We start from the raw sequence: 16,024 nt of genomic DNA, 5'->3' as shown, positions 1-16,024 counted from the left end.
AGCCATAAAGTCCGCTAAAGAAGTAGGTAAGATCCAAGGTCTCAAACTATCCAGGAACGGACAGGCTTTGACCCATCAACAATTTGTAGATGATACCATGCTACAGGGCATTCCCACGGTCAAAGAAGCACTATCTTTCAAACAAATCCTGAGTGACCTCACTATGGCGGTGGGTACAGAGGTAAGCCTCTCCAAATCAAAGATTTTGTTTTTCAATACTAACATTTCTATTCAACGAAATATCTCTAGAATTCTAGGCTTTCAAAGAGATATGCTACCTTCCAAATATTTGGGAGTTCTGCTCACAGACAAACCTCTGAACAAGACTGTTTGGGAGTCTGTGATTAATAAGCTGCACGACAAAACTCAAATATGGACTAACAGATCTTTGAACTTGGTAGGCTGATTGGTGCTTACAAAAGCTGTCCTGCAAACAATCCCCATCTTCATGTTTTCAGCCCTTCCAGCTCCAAAAGGAGTTATGCACCAATGCAGAAATATCCAAAGAGATTTCCTTTGGGGTAAAGGAGAAGAAAAGAAGAAATGGGCCTTAGTAGCCTGGGAAAAGATTTGTAAACCTAAAAACCACAGAGGTTTAGGACTGGATGATCCTGAAGTGCTAAATAAAGTTTTGGGGGCAAAATTATGGTGGAGATGGATAAAATATTTAGATGCTCCTTGGGCTCAAATTTGGAACCAGAAATATGAAAGCAATTGGAAAAACAAGGACCACATAAGAATGTCTAGCATCATAAAAGGCCTCCACATCTGGAATAAAGCTTGGGAAAATAGAGACATAGTTCAAAAGAATAGCTTTTGGGAGATTAGAGCGAGAGAATTGGCATGGTGTTGGGAGGACAAATGGAAACAAGAACCTAAGATGTTAATAGAGGACTTTGTGGATCTCAAGAATGATGCTGATAACAAAGGGTTACTCCAGGTAAATGATTTTTGGGATCACACAAATAGCGAAGGAAAATGGAGAACTTGGAAGAAAATGGAATATAGGGATAATAGCCCCTTGAAAGAAAAGGCTAATGCTCTAATGACCATTCTGGATCAAAGAAAGATATTGATATCAACTAATCCAGACCAACTTAGATGGGGAAATAACAATAAAGGCACCTTTAACCTTAAAGAGGAAAAATGCATAGCCCTTGAGCTTGATTCCACAAAACTGGATTGGGTTTGGAAGAATCTATGGAAGAACCAAGGATGGATGAAAACCAAACTGTTCATGTGGCTAGTACATCATAAGAAAATTCTGACATGGGAGAATATCTTTAAAAGGGGAGTTTTGGGCCCATCCAGATGCCAGCTTTGTGAATCACAAGAGGAAACAATGGAGCACCTTCTCAACACCTGCATATTTACCTCCGTGTTGTGGGATGGTATTGCCCTAATATTCAGACAAACAAACAGGGACAGAGGAAGCATTACCAATACCCTAAGCAACTGGAGGAGGAACTTCTCTGATTATGAAACGATAAACAAAGCTTGGGCTTTAACTCCAAGCTTCCTAATATGGGACGTCTGGAAAGAACACAGTAATAGAATTTTCAAAAGTAAAAAAAGTTCCTCCCAGACCATCATGGAACAAATTTTAAGACAGCTCAAGGAGACGGTTGGAACTTTAATGCAAACACCCCCTACAAATCTCCCTTCAAATGCTGATGTGCAAATACTTCTTCAGTTGGGTATGCAGGGGCTTATTCCTCAGGGAAAGAATAGGTTGGTAAAGCAACTGGTCACTAATAAAGATTTTTGGCACCCTCCCCCTCAGGGATTTATGAAATGTAACATAGATGGGGCCTCAAAAGGAAATCCGGGTATGGCTGGTTATGGTGGTGTAATAAGGGATGAAAAGGGTTGCATACAATACATTTTTCATTTCAATCTGGGAAGAGCCACAAACAATATGGCGGAGCTAATGGCACTAGAGCAATGTTTAGAAATCCTGAAGAATGACAATCTTCAGAATATCATAATTGAAGCAGATTCTGAGCTGATCATCAATTCGGTCAAGAGAATCTATTGTGGTTCGGCTCCAGAAAAGGTCTCGAGACACTGGAGGCTTCTTCAGGTCTATCAAAGAATCCATCTCTACCTTCAAAACATGAGAACCTTAAGCTTCACACATGTGCGCAGGACAACCAATAAATTGGCGGACATACTTGCCAACAAAGGTGCTCTCTACACTAAAAGTAGTAATAAGTACAGATGGCAAGATGTTCCTTGGGGTAGATTGAGGGATGACTGTCTCAACCAAGTGAATGAGGATTGAGAGATACATCAGAATAGAGAATTTCAGCAGTAGCAGAGGTTGGGTTTGTAAATACACAATCAACATGAAGTGGTTTTCTAGAGGTAATTTTGAAAACGACACGGAAGCCTTTGTTAGCTTTATCAGTCCAGAACAGCTCAAACACAGAGTTCTTGGGTGGGAGATGATCTACAGATTGAGGTTTTTTTCAAAACTTTCTCCTAACACAGATCAACTTAGTTTTACTCGGTGAGAAGAGGGGGTGAAGAGTCTTCAGTTAGCGGGAATAGAAGCACCCCACCATAGGTATATAACTGTTGGCAATGGATACAATGAACCAGCGGGGTTGGTCTATAGGTTTTCGGATGCTCGGATGGCAGGAATCGCTCCTGCTTTTCTTCAAATGGAGATTCCTCTCATCCATTGGATCAAATGGCTGAGGATCAAGGGTGGAGATTCAAATTGCAGATTGATGGGTTTAGGTCTGAGTCTTTGCTTCCTCAGCGAACTCGAAACCTTACTCATAACTACCTTTAGTTTCAATACCACCCTCAAGGTGGTTTTTGGCTTAGCGGAAGCTCCCAACTATGGAAAGTGGTTTCAAAGATTTGAGCCCGATGCCAGACAAAATGCAACACGTGGCTCTAGTAGGAGAGAGAATATCGCCCTCATCAGGTGGGTATTCTCCAGGCTTCTTTTCCATCCGATATGTTTATCAACCGTTGGATCTTGCGAGGCAGATCAACGGCCCAGGATCATTTTGCATGTTGGTGGGTCTAGGTCAGAGTTATGCCTTATTGTTATCGTCCGTGCTTGTTCAAATTCGTGGCGGGTAGCATTGGATTTCGGGCAGACCACATACGCAATGTTTATGCCCCATTTCAGACCTAAAATCTGAATAGTTTGGTTTTTAATTCCTTTTTGGGTCCGGTTTTAGTTCCAACTTGTATGCCTTTTTTCGCTCTATTGTTACGGATCAAATTGCAACTGTATTTTGAAGGACATGGGGGGGGGGAGCCCATGGCACAACTGTTTAGCCTTGGGCTTGTTGGTCCATACCCTGGGATAGTTAATTCTAGGTCCCTCGATTCCTTAGGGCTGGTTGTAATTTATGTAATTAATCCTTTTTGTTTAATTTGAATAGAAGGCACGACTCTTGCTTCAGCAAAAAAATAAAACATAAAAAACATGACAAAAAAAATCAAATATAAAAAATATATAGAAGTGCAAAAATTCAAATATTGAAAAAAACCAATAAAAAAACACAAAAATACAAAAGAAAACAAAAATTCAAATATTGAGAAAAAATAAAAATAAAAAAAATAACAAGTAAAAAAAAAAAACACATGACAAAAAAAATCAAATATAAAAATATATAGTAATGACATAAAAAAACCTATAAAATATAAAATAAAAATAAAAATCATACCATGTAAAAAGAAAGAAAAATAAAAGGAAAATAAATAAAAACCAAATAAAAAATAAAATTAAAAATTAAGAAAAATTATAAAAATAAAATACAACATTAAAAAAATAAAAAAAAAATCCCCGGCCACCCCTAGGCACAAATGGCCAGGTGTGGCAATGGACGATTCATTACAAAAAATAAATTAAATATCATTAAAAAAAACCCATAAAAATGTAAAAAAAATAAAATTCAAAATTGACTTGTAAAACTGAAAATTTAAACAAGTAAATAAATAAAACAAAAAACAAAAAATAAAACATTATATATATCTATATCTATCTATCTATATATATATCTATATATATATCTATATATATATATATATATATATATATATATATATATATATATATATATATATATATATATATATATATATATATATATATATATATCTATATATAATTTAGGAAAAAATAAATAAAAATAAAAATAAAAACATCTTTTAAAAAAATGGTTAAATAATTACCAAAAAAAAAAAATCAAAAAATTCAAAAAAAAAATTAAAACTTAAAAAAAAAAAATACTTAATTTAATTTTTTTTTTATAAAATTATATTATAAAAAAAAATAACAATTAAAATAAAAATTATTTAAATTTAAAAATTATAAACAAAAAAAACTTAAATTAAAAAAAAAAAATTAATTATTTTTTATTTAATGCCTCGTCCCCCCTCTCCTTCCCCACCCCTCCGCCTCGCTCCCTCTCCCTCCCCACCACCTCGCTCAGCCCCACTGCCTCCCTTCCTCTGTCTCCCCACCCCCTCGCTCCCTCTGCCTCCCCACCCCTTCGCTCCCTCACCCGACTCCCCCTGTCACAATAGTGCAGTGGGATCAGTTGTCCAACACAATCTTCAAAATCAGCGATGATACCAGCTGTCACACCCCTACATTGGTGGTAATCTTCCAACCGCACTATAGCGAGGTGCGGCACCACCAACCCTTTTCTTTTCTCCAATACTTACGGTCATGGACTACGCCTAACATTCGTACTTAGTTTATTTTCGTTACCAAGTATTATCTTTATCCTTTATACGAGATGAAAACCGTAACCATTCATCAAGAACAGCAATAACATGAACAATTGCACAACAGATAAAGGGAGGGGCAACTCCCCAATGTGAGTCTGCCCATATATCAATATATATAATCTTCAATTCTCATAACATAAGCTAAATCTTGGAGGAAACTCCAAATTTACACTTAGCCAAAATTTCACAACTTCGACAAACTCGGTTGTCCAGCTCGTTGGTGCCTCTGAACAGTTGCCGCACAACTCGCCCAACTCTTCGTTCACCTGTCGCACATTTTGTGTCATTTGTCCAAGTCGGGCACACTCGTCGTGCCTGTGTCACCCACCTTGGGTGCCCTTCACATGCCCTTGTTGCACCTTCGTTCACCAACGCACACTTCATTTCATTTCCACCTAACACTCGGCACACCCAACCGTGGGTCGCCCTCACCTGGTTCACCAACTCATTCAACATGTGCACGGTGCGCCCAACTCAAGTCGTCCCTTCTGCACGACCAACCTCTACATGGTTTGTTCAGCCTATGCACGGTGCACCCAACTCGGGTCACCCATTCCACACGACCAACTCTCCATACGGTTCCACCGTGCATGGCGCGCCCAACCTGGGTTGCTTGTTCTGCATGATCAACTCCGCCCGACCGTCCTACTCTATTCTCCCGATGCCCTACCCGGTCGCCTCCCAAATGCTGTGTTCACCCTGCCGATTAACTCCATCCGCTCTGCCCTTCGTGCAGGCTCATTTGCACGTTAACTCCATCCACTCTTCCCTTCGTGCAGGTTCATCCACACGTAGACTTCGTACTTCCTTGTCCAACCACAAAACTCACTAAGACTTGCGAGTTCGTTGTTGAATTCTATCCACAACTCATCCTCCACTCATATATAGCCTAGCTCGCCCATTGTGTTTGCCCAGCCGACCTGCCTTTCCACTTGCACATCCATTGGCTTCACTCATTCTTTAACACGTTGGTGCTCCCTTTCATTGTTCGGCCACCCATCGTTCCATCAGTCTACCCGTCGACCTGCCCATCCATCGGGGCACCTGGGACTGCCTACCTGATATAAGTTTTCCACACTCGTACTTCATCACACAATCATTTCTTCACTTCGCATGACCTCCACCATGGCCGCAGCTCACCCATCTGCACTGCTGACTTGCCTCGCAGCTCGTGGTCCTCACATTCTCCCCCACTTGAAATCATTGTCGTCCTCGACAATCTCTCATCCCAGTAACCATCCGTCACCAAGATATCCATACCAAGGCATATACTCCATCGATATGTCAAACATCAAGATGTCATCTCAATCCATGATCATCAACCACATCCATTGCAAACTCCACATGCTGCTCCCATCATGGAAGGCTGGTCCTTCCATCTCAAGCTACATGCTTCCTGCAACATATCATGTCGACCTCATCATGTATCATCATCGTGTGAACTGCTGTCGTGATACTCCAACCCAATGCTAACACATCTCTGCACACTTCTAGACCCCATGATTCGAACTAGCTGGGTAGCTAATCCAACTGTCATGCCCAAACCATGAGAATGCACATCCTCAAGCCATCATTAGTCATTTCTCAGAATATCCTATCACATCATCAACTCGATCAAGAATCCATCTCCATATAAGCCATGCCTAAGTCCATGAAGTAGTCTTCATCTCATCTGCAACATGTTGTCCATGATGTTTGGTACCAATGTGCTGCATGAAATTAGTCGCATCTATCCGAACATCATCATCCACCTGCAAAACATCCATCTCCTCAAAGTGAAGAGATCCTCTCATTAAACTCCGACTCTCGATGTGCCACATCCAGGTCCATGAAGCCACCTGCATCATATCTGAAATCTGCCATCCCTCAAGTCTGCCATAGAAACAAGTATGCACCTGTCTCATCTCCCATGTGCTGCCTATGATCATAGATCAATAAGCTCCCACGTGTCAAAAGTGGTTGACTCTTGGCTCAACCCATGCCCAAGTGTTGCCACCAAGGCATCATCATTGTTGTAACTCCATCACTGCAAAGTGTCTCATATCGATCCTCCACATCAAGTCACTCTTTCAAGCACACCCATACATGTACTCAAAAGTATGCACCCCATCCTGCATCAAAGTCTCTGACCTTAGCTCCTCAGTGCATTAGATCCTCTAAGTCCACCATATATGAAGTCCTCAAACGTCACAACCTCATGTCATCATGAGCTCCATGAGTCATCTCCAACCAACATCCTGGCTAGCATACATGTGTCGGCCCAAAGGTATCTACAAGATGCCTTAGCTTTCCATGTAGTAGGAATGCTTCATAGTCTTCTCACAAATCCAACCAGTCCATGGCCTTGTTGTACAAGAGTGCACAACCTCTCCATAGGCTCATAAGTAAAACATCTCCATGCCACACCAACAAATCCACCTGCACAACATCCTTGCCTTGGCACTCCTCATTGGATGCCCATAAGTGACACCTCTACAAGTGCTCCTGCACAATGTCCCTGCATAGACTGCCATGCTCCATACCTCCAACGTGATGTCCATGACACAAGTTGCCCATGTTGTCCAACTAGGTAGACCCATCACAACAATCGGTCATCATCATCCAAGTCTGCAAATCCAATCTAGTGAACTCAGTCACCCAACCATATCATCATCATATGAATCTCTTCCACCATAGCTCCCCCACTAATGGTTGCACCAAGACTTCCTCTTGGTCTCGGCCATTAGAAGTCCACCCAAGTATCACCATACTCAAGTGCGTGCCCTTTTCCAATCTGTCCATGAGTCATGCGGGGCACTTAGCCAGTTTCTCCATATGGCTAAAGCATGACCCATTCCTCCGCAATGATCATCCTTTTCCTCCCTTGTCATGAGCCCTTGTACCTTCTATCATAAGGTCACAAACAACCCCAACAAGTATTGCAACAATCAATGGTCCTTGCTTCTCCATACAAGGTCTCATCGTAGACATCCATGGTAAGATCCCCCCTTGCATCGACAAACTGATTTTGCTCTTCCCTGCATACAGTTCATCTACCAAATGCTCAATTGAAACACAAGTATAAGTACTTACTTCATCATGAGGCTCCTCCATGTGAGTTTCCTCATTCACCCATGTCTGCAAACTGTATGATCCTAGTCCAACTTGATCAATCTCAAGTTCATCCTCCATCGTTGTCACATCTACAACATCCTCAAACATCACGGCTTCCTCTTCCTTGTTAGCACAATCTACAACTTCATCCTGCTCCATTGCCCAACCGAGTCGAAGAAGTTCGTCTTCAACATTCTTTTCCAAGACTTTAAGTTTATCTCGAATCCTTGGGTTCTCTTCTTTCATCCGCTTCAACCTGTATAAGGTCAGCAAGAGCTTCCCTTTACATTCTTCCAAACCTACCATGCCTTGTCGTTCAGCTTGGCCCAAGCACGACACTTCACCTCTACTAAACGTATCACAAAGTATTACACTTCTTCCACCATTCACCTGAATCACCTTGATAATACCACCTGTCACCTGCAAAGCTTGAACTCCCTTCCAAGTCTTCGGCCTTTCTGCGGAATTAGCTCATTGATTCAGTTCACCAGCTCTGATAGCATCTGTCACAATAGTGTAGTGGGATCAGCTGTCCAACAGGATCTTCAAAATCAGCTCTGATACCACCTGTCACACCCTACATTGGCGGTAATCTTCCAACCACACTATAGCGATGTGCGGCACCACTGACCCTTTTCTTTTCACCAATACTTACGGTCATGGACTATGCCTAACATTCGTACTTCGTTTATTTTCGTTACCAAGTATTATATTTATCCTTTATACAAGATGAAAACCATAACCAATCATCATAAATAGTAATAACATGAACAATTGCACAACAGTATAAAGGGAGGGGAAACTCCCCAATGTGAGTCTACCCGTATATCAATATATATAATCTTCAATTTTCATAACATAAGCTAAATCTTGGAGGAAACCCCAAATTTACACTTAGCAAAATTTTCACAACTTCGGCAAACTTGGTTGCCCAGCTTGTTGGCACTCCGAATGGTCGCTGCACGACTCACCCAACTCTTCGTTCACCCATCGCACATTTCGTGTCATTTTCCCAACTTGGGCGCGCTCGTCGTGCCCATGTCACCCACCTTGGGCACCCTCCACACGTCCTCGTCGCACCTTCGTTCACCAACCCACACTTCGTTTCGTTTCCACCCGGTGCCCGACACACCCAACCGCGGGTCACCCTCACCTGGTTCACCAACTCGTTCAGCCCGTGCACGGTGCACCCAACTCAGGTTGCCCATTCCGCACGACCAACCTCTACACGGTTCGTTCAACCTATGCACGGCACGCCCAACTCGGGTCGCTTGTTCTACACGACCAACTCTCCACATGTCTCCACCGTGCACAGCGCGCCCAACCCAGGTCGCTCGTTCTGCACGATCAACTCCACCCGACCGCCCTACGCTGTTCTCCCAACACCCTACCCGGTCGCCTCTCAAACACTGCGTTCACCCTGCCAGTTAACCTCGTCCGCTTTTCCCGTCATGCAGGCTCATCCGCACATAGACTTCGCACTTCCTTGTCCAACCGCAGAACTCACTAAGACTTGTGAGTTCATTGTTGAATTCTCTCCACAACTCGTCCTCCGCTCATATATAGCCTAGCTCGCACGTTATGTTTGCCCAGCCGACCTGCCTTTCCACTTGCATGTATGTTAGCTTCACTCATTCTTTAACATGTCGGCCCTTCCTTTCGTTGTTTGGCTGCCCATGGTTTCATCGGTCTACCTGTCGGCTCGCCCATCCATCGGGGCACCTGGGACCACCTACCAAATATAAGTTTTCCACACTCATACTTCATCGCACAATCATTTCTTCACTTCGCATGACCTCTACCGTGGTCGCAACTCACCCATCCACATCACAAACTTGCCTCGCAGCTCGTGGTCCTCACACCCCCCCTCCTCCCCTCTCTTCTCCCCCTCCTCCACTGGCCACCCCACACCCTCCCTCCCCTGATCCTTGACCCCCACGTCGTCCCTCACCCTCGTGCCCTCCCCTCTCCCCTCTCCCAACCCTCGTCCCCTACCCTCCCTCACCCCTCATCCCCTCTCCAGCCAACCCTCCCCACCCACCCCGGCCCCTAGCCAGCGGTCAAGAGGCCACGGGATGGGGGCCAAGGCGGGTTGGAAGGGCCAGCTAGAGAGAGGACGGGGGGTTGGGGAGGGCGGGGGACGGGGGCTGGGGAGGGTGGGCGACGGGGATCGAGGGAGGGGAGAGGGGAGGGCCTGGAGGGAGGGAGTGTGTGCGGTGGGGAGTGGAGGAGGGGGAGAGAAGAGGGAAGGAGGGGAGGGGCCAAGTAGGGGAGCGAGGGGGTGGGGCTGAGCGAGAGGGGGGAAGGGACATTCAAAAGAAAAATAATAATAATAAATAAATAAATAAATATGTTTTTTTAATGTTTTTTTTTTTTTTGAATATTTTTTTAATTGTTTTGAAATATTATTTTTATTTTAATTGTTTTGAATTTTTTTTTTGGTTATTTATTTAATTTTTATAATTTAATTTTGTTTTTTAATTGTTTTAAATTTTTTCTTTTATGTTTTTATGTTTTTTATTTTTTATTTTATTTTCTTTTATGTTTTTTTTTTAATCTTTAAATTTGAATATTTTATAATTTATTATTTTTAGTTTTAATTTTTTTTATTTTTGTAATTTAATTTATTTAATAGTTTTTAATTGTGTTGAGTGTTTATTTTTTTTTAATTTTTATATATTAATTTTGGTTTTTTTTTTTTTTTTTAATTTTGTTTTCTAATTTTTATAATTTAAGTTTGTTTTTTAATTGTTTTGAATTTTGCTTTTAATTTTAATTTTTTTTTGGGTTATTTCCCTTTTTTTTAATTTAATTTTTTTAATGGTTTTGAGTTTTTATATATTTTTTAAAATTTTTATATTTAAATTTTGGTTTTTTAAATTTTGTTTTCTAATTTTTATAATTTAATTTTGTTATTTTTTTTAATTAAAAAAATAATTTTAAATTTTTATTTTATTTCATTTTCTATTTTTAATTTTGTTTATTTAAATTATCAATTTTTTTTTTTATTTTTTTTTTTAATTTTAATTGATTTGTTTTTAATTATTTAATATTTATTTGTTTTTTTAACTTAATTTTTTTGTTTTGGTTTAATTTGTTTTTCTTTAAATTATATATATATATATATATATATAGATATAGATATTTAAATTTTGTTTATTTATTTATTTTTTTGTTTTTTTTCCATTAATTTTTTATTCATTTTATTTTTTATTTTTTACAAGTTAATTTTGGTTTTTTTAAACATTTTTATACATTTTTTTGTTTTGTTTTTTGTTTTTTTATATATTTTTTTGTATTTGATTTTTTTTTGTCATGTTTTTTAAATTTTATTTTTATGTTTTATTACTAACATGAAAATCACCAACATTTAAAAAAAAAATATCCACACTTAATTCATTAGAAAATTTAAAGTGTAAAAACTAAGCTCTTCAAACAAAAAGGTTTGATGCTCATCAACACTTTTCAAAATCAAGATGAAAATCACTAACAAAAAAAAATGTTCACACTTGATACATAAAAAAAATTTAAGTGTAAAAAATAAGCCCTCTAAACATCTTGGCGACTTCACTATCCATGTCTCTATTTGATCATCCTGGCTTTCAAGCAGCCTCATACTCACTTTGATGCTAAAGCAACATAAAACTTTTCCTACCATTGAACCTGAAATCACCCACCTAGGAAGGTTTTCAAAATGGCCATTCCTGCATTCCTCACCAAAAATATTTCCCCACTGGATTTTTCCTCTATTGCTGGTTATCCCAATCATGTCCCTTCAGTGCATGAATGGAATACCTATTTTCCCAAATTCAGTGGAAACACAAATAGAAGGTCGGACCAGCACCTTAAGGATTTTCATGAATGCATGGAACAACAAGGTATTATGTTCGGAGATGCATGAATGAAAATTTTCATGTACTCTTTAGAAGACAATTTTAGAATTTGGTACAGAACAATACCTCGTGGAAGCATATCATCCCTAAAATGTTTTCATAGAGCATTCCATACTTATTGCAAAATATTATATCCACCAAATGCTCTGTTTGAATATTGTTGCACACATTTTAATGTTGAAAATATTCCCGAGGTTGATGACCCTGCTGAAGATGTTTGTGGAGCTTCACTCCAAGAAAATATCTACTTGCATCAAGAAGCATCCCCCATTGAGCAAGAAAGAGAAGAAGGAAACATCATCTAGCTATAAATAAACCCTTGGAGGTCTTATTTGGACGAATTTGATGTTTCTCCTTCCTATGATATATATGACTCTGATGGAGAGTCAAGTGATGTAGAGCCACAACAATCCCAGTCATGGGAAGCTGCACAAGAAGAGGAAGCTCACCAGGAGATCAGCAAAAAGGCTCCATTTTACAATGCACATCCTTCAACTAGAGAACAAGATCAAGAACCCCCTCTGATTTATGATTCATATCATTCAGAGGAGGATGAGATGGTCAAGGTTTTTCAAATGAATCCATTTACCATCATGTGGGGACAAGGTTTCCAACAACCATTTTTTCTCGAAAAAACTAAAGTTGAGGAGCCGAACCATATTTGCGACTACCCTAACCAAGAAGATATTGGTCAGTAGACTTTGCATGAAAAAAAGGCAGCTGCAAATATTTCTTTGTAGTTCTATGACCCTGTATTTGACTACATGATGACATTCTTAAGTCAACAACAGAGGTTGTTCCCAAAGCATGTATCAGGTTTCTTGGTTGAATATTTTTCATGGTGCATGCTTGTTTTAATTTTCAAATTTCAGCAGCATGGAGGCATTAGGTCCAACACCCAAATGTTGGCCTGGCTCCATTGGAGGGTTGAACTCACTTAGGTGAATTGAGCCCTATATATAAGTAGGAGTGTATATAAATAGGATCACTAGCCGAGCATTTAGTTTCAAGTTGGTAGAATTTATTTTTCTGCATTTTATTTTGATGAGGAAAGGACTCTCTGTGAGTAAAGTTTCATGGAGATTTTATGGTTATATAATATTCATTATATTTTTGACTCCATGCCCAATGGTGAAGGCTACTGGTCTTCAGGTTCTTAGCACCTTGCCAACAAGGCACTGTCCCGAGTTGGAACCAATGTTGTCACTCACTGCTAAATGTGTTTTCTACTGTGAAAAGGGTGAAAAAGAGAAGTGAATTTTGAATCCATATCCCAATCCGTAGAATCAACCAAAGCTAAATAGTCCCCTCTCCATTTCATATTTCTCACAACGATCTTTCCAATGGTATATGGAAGTCCGAAAATGGACTTCTAGATCAGAAGATATCGCATGTTGAAGTTCAGGGGTTTTGTTTCCTTTGAAATGAAGGAGAAGAGCATATCGAAAGTCCGGGAGCACATCACAAATCACAATCGGAGATTTCCATTTCTATGAAACATATCCACTCATCTCCCTTTTCCTTTTGCGATTGCGATATCACATATCGCAAAGTTTCCCGCTTACCACAATAAAGTTCTCTCTCCTCTCATTGATTGTGATAACTCCTCCCCTCGTCGATTGCAATATCGAAATTGGGGATCACACAAATCATAAATCACTCCTCTGCCAATATTGCAAAGTTTTGTCTTCCCTCGTCGATTGCGATAAGTCCTTATCTGCCGATTGTAATATCGCAATCAGGGATTTCTCAAGTCACGAGTTCCTCCTCTGTCGAAGGCCCTTTCAACTTGTGATTGTGATGGATGTGATATTTTATATATTGTGGTTTGTTACAGTTTCAGGTCTAGCCCATTAAAAAAATTATGAAATATGTTAAAATCCCTTCCCTGTGTTGTGATTACGATACCAACAGGCCCGGATAACCAACCCAGATTGAATCGACACGGATCAACAACCCAGATAAAAAAAACATTAAAATGTCTATTTCGCTTTTACTCGGTGGGAAGGTGAGGGTATTTTTTGGCATATGGGTCATAATTTGAGGTATTAAATGAAGGCATAGAGAAATTGGAGAGTGATATGGGCTAACTCTGTTGAAACTGCCGCAACCAGTAGTCTAGGACAATAATGGTCTCAGAAATGAATTCGATTGTTCCGCTGCACGTCTTTGGAGAGTAAATAAAGGTATGGGGACTCAGGAAGATTAATGGATTAGCATGGGGTTCCACTCAGATACACAACAAAGGACTGCCAGGACAACCTCCACTTCTACTCTATAATAGGCAACCACAGTCGATCGCTATCAGCTTCAGAGAGTGGGGAAGTCGAGCAGTTAAGGTGAAAGAGATAGGGACCAACTGAGCAGCTAGAGGGATGCATGATGATAGAGACGTGGCCTAACTAGGGGTTTTCATAGGAATAACAGAAAGACATCTTCCTCCATCATCCTCCAGTTTTCCTTTTCTTATTATTTCTGTAATTTCCATATTTCCGGGAAAGGGTTCAAATCTTGATTGTAATTATTTTGGGTAGCAAAGCCATCATAGGTCAAGACAGTTAGTCAATCAGATAGTTGGCCCTGGTTGAGATATTTTGTAATTGTTGATTCAAATCCCCCCTTCTCTGTATAAATAAGGGGGAGAAACACTTAAAAGAAGTTCCAGAATTCTACACCCACAGTGGTCCAAATTCTTTGGTTCCATTTTGGTTCTAAATTCTTGTTCATGAGGGACTTGAATGATACACATGTTGAATGTAATGGACCAGGGATTGGGACTCGAGGATTAATGAAACTATTCTATTGATTCCTATCAGAGAAATGTGTAGTGTGTTTTCCCCTCAGTAATCTCATTCCATATATGTTTTTCTATCTCTAAAATAGAGTTATGAAGCTGTCAATTTTCTCCCTTATTCATGATTGTATATTTGTGACCAAGTAGTGACAGTAGCTGTGTTACTTACTTATTTACTTAAGTACTTATAATGTGCACATATTTTCTTAAGATTTTGGATACAAATGTGCCCATGAGTATATGGCCTAAAACCTTGACTAGCGCTCCACTTCAGCCGCTCTTTCACCTCTTCCCTCTTCCATATTTCTGCTGGAACATTGTTGCTTAGGATTCTATTGGCAGCCCTATGCATCAAATTCCCTCCTTTCTCTCCTCCTCTCCACCTTTACTACAACTGCAATATTAAGCTACATGTTGTTGTGTGTCAGCCACCAGAACGAGGCATTTCTCTTTGAGGTTGGCCCGATTCTCCCCCCCCCCCCCCCCTGAACATTTGGACCCATGTATTGGCTTGAGTTTACCTTCATGAATGTCGATTGAACCATTCTCCCCTTTTTCTATTATTTTTTTAAACTACATGACAATTGGAGTGTTGCAGAAACCCCCTCATAGATAATCTTCCATGCAATCCTTTATTTAAGATGTCCTAGGCAGTGGTCTACAATCAACTCAGAGGTTGTCTCTGGGAAGCTTTCTATGTTTCTCGAAGCACTTGTGTTATGGGTTTCGTTAAAAATGATAACACCTTCATTCTTGCATCAAGAACGCTCCCATAACACACGCACTCGCATATATCTCCACTTCAAAGGGATGTTGCAAGTTTGGTAATGTTAGAACTAGTGCGTGATTGATATTCTTCTTTAACTCATCAAAGGCCCTCTGTTAACCCTTCCCCCACTAGAAGCTCTTGCCACTTGCTGCTATGGAATGGAGTGGTTTTTCTACCACTGAAAATGAGGATATGAATTCCTTAGGTATTGTGCTTCCCAAATGAAACTCCTAACCTCAAAAAAATTAGTAGGAATTAACCATTTCATGATGGCCTCCATCTTGGTAGGATCTATCTTCAACTCTTCTCCACCTATCACACACCCAACATACACCAAATTTTGTTGTGCAAACTCACACTTCTTGATATTTTCTATTAGTTGGTTCTTCTTTGATGTCTCTAACACCTATGTCAAATGTGATATGTGCTCCTCCTAGATAGCACAGTATACTAGTATATCATCCAAATAGAAAATAACAAATGAATCTATAAAAGGGTGTAGTAGATAATTCATTAACCTAAAAAATTTAGATGGTGCATTGCATAGGATGAATGTCATAAATAACAACTCATACCAACATTACCTGGTTTTGAAGATGGTCTTCCAAGTATCATTTTCTCTAACTTGAACCTAGTGATATCCATACTCTAAGTTCAGTTTGGTCAAGAATTTTGATTGTTGTAATTTATCCAGCTAATCATCCATTTTTTGTA

Source organism: Pinus tabuliformis, chromosome 6 (genome assembly GCF_031772625.1).
Source record: "Pinus tabuliformis cultivar Carrire ecotype Pingquan chromosome 6, CPIR1, whole genome shotgun sequence".
In the NCBI taxonomy this organism is placed as follows: Eukaryota; Viridiplantae; Streptophyta; class Pinopsida; order Pinales; family Pinaceae; genus Pinus; species Pinus tabuliformis.
Note: the sequence above shows the minus strand (reverse complement) of the source record.